The sequence below is a fragment of the Mus caroli genome, chromosome 8, assembly GCF_900094665.2.
Source record: "Mus caroli chromosome 8, CAROLI_EIJ_v1.1, whole genome shotgun sequence".
In the NCBI taxonomy this organism is placed as follows: domain Eukaryota; kingdom Metazoa; phylum Chordata; class Mammalia; order Rodentia; family Muridae; genus Mus; species Mus caroli.
The window spans coordinates 100,704,506-100,705,141 of NC_034577.1; positions in this window are offsets into that span (position 1 = coordinate 100,704,506).

The following is a 636-nucleotide window of genomic DNA, read 5'->3' on the forward strand; positions in this document are numbered from 1 at the left end:
TCTTTTCCAATTTGTATCCCTTTGATCTCCTTTTGTTGTCGAATTGCTCTGGCTAGGACTTCAAGTACAATGTTGAATAGGTATGGAGAAAGTGGACGATTGAGTTTTTCAAATAAATACTATCTTTGTCAGCCCAGTATTCTGGCAAAGGGTTGTATCCAGGATGTATAATAGGACTCAAAAAAAAGTTATTAGGAGAATAAGTAATGAAATCAATAAATGGCAAATGATCTGAGCTGACACTTCTCAGACAGCTAACGGCTGATAAATATGGGGAGGGGGAGATGCTACACACCCTGTGTTAGACTGAGTTGCCACAGAAATAAAAAAATAAACTGGCCTTCCCTGGGAGCACTTTGTTCTTTTCTCAGCACAGTGAAAGGTGATGGTCTCTCTGCAGGAACAAGGACCATGTACATGTGGAGTTAGGGTCTTGGGGTTTTATAGGACTTTGGGGACAGAAGAGCCCAGTCCATCTGCAGGTCATTTCCCCTGTAGTCAGGAAGTGGTAGTTCCCGGCGGGTTTGTGTGGATCTCCTGATCAGGAGCTTCCATAGATGTCATCTGTCAATCAACTTTCCTGCCCAGAGCCTCTCAGCCCAGCTGCTGCTTAGACACCATTAACCCTTCATCCTC